The sequence below is a fragment of the Myotis lucifugus genome, unplaced genomic scaffold, assembly GCF_000147115.1.
Source record: "Myotis lucifugus unplaced genomic scaffold, Myoluc2.0 scaffold_161, whole genome shotgun sequence".
Taxonomy (NCBI): Eukaryota; Metazoa; Chordata; class Mammalia; order Chiroptera; family Vespertilionidae; genus Myotis; species Myotis lucifugus.
Window position 1 is genome coordinate 709,711 of NW_005871209.1, and position 1,015 is coordinate 710,725.

A 1,015-nucleotide genomic window follows, 5' to 3' on the forward strand; every position below is an offset into this window, starting at 1 on the left:
GTGTGGCAACGCGGGCTTTGCCAAATGCCTCTTTAACCTTTGCCCTTGGTTTTTTCCTATTGGCCAATGTCCAGGGTGGCCTTCCATCTGGATCTGGATTTCTTGAACCACTGGCATCAACAAAGTTTGGACGCAGAGATCTATTAAACTGAACTCAGGAGGGCCCTCCAGAAACCATACCATCTTAAAGATGTAAATGACACAGGGAAATGCTGCTTTCAAGTGACTCATCAACATGTGTGATGACTGCTGAGACTACAGCGGGATATGCCCACTGTGGGGATGCCAGGAGACAGCGTGAACAGCGAGCATTGGCCCAGGAATGGACCACAGTCAAGTGGGTGTTAGCAGCAGAGAGCCTGCTTGTCTACCTCATGGCTCCCACTCTTGCTTCTCAGTACTGTAGGGCCTCAGCATAGTGTTGTGTCATTTGTATCCTGCAGTGTCCTCTGGGGAGGAGGAGGTAGGCAGACAACTGAGTTGGAGATCCAGCCTGGGCTCCAAAGGCATGGGGCGAGGCTCAGAGGAAAGGTTATTTTCTAATTTGCACAGACACTTGCATCAGTACCCTGAGACTGGACGTCAGATCTTCCTCTCCTGCCACCTGCGCTTGTGAAATAAGCACACGTGGACTTGTGCAGGGAGAGGGCAGGGAGACAACATGCAAAAGGTTGTAGCGGTTTCTTTTAGATGGAGAGATAATAAGCCTTGGGCTCTAAAAAACCAGGAGGTGTGGTCCTGCCTGGACCAAATGTTAAGATGAGGGAGAAGGTTACCAGTGAGCAAGACTGAAGATACACTGGTTCTATGATAATGTTTATAGTCAGGATAGTTGGATATGATAGGCACCCAACTCAAACTAACAAGAAAGCCTCCAGTGCAGGAGTTTGGAATGCATTGGCTCATCTATATATATAAAAGCCTAAGCGACCATCGCAACTGAATGGACGACCAAACAGGCTGCGTGGGGAGACCAGGCCCATGGGGGGGGGGGGCATGGGGAGTGAGGGGTGAC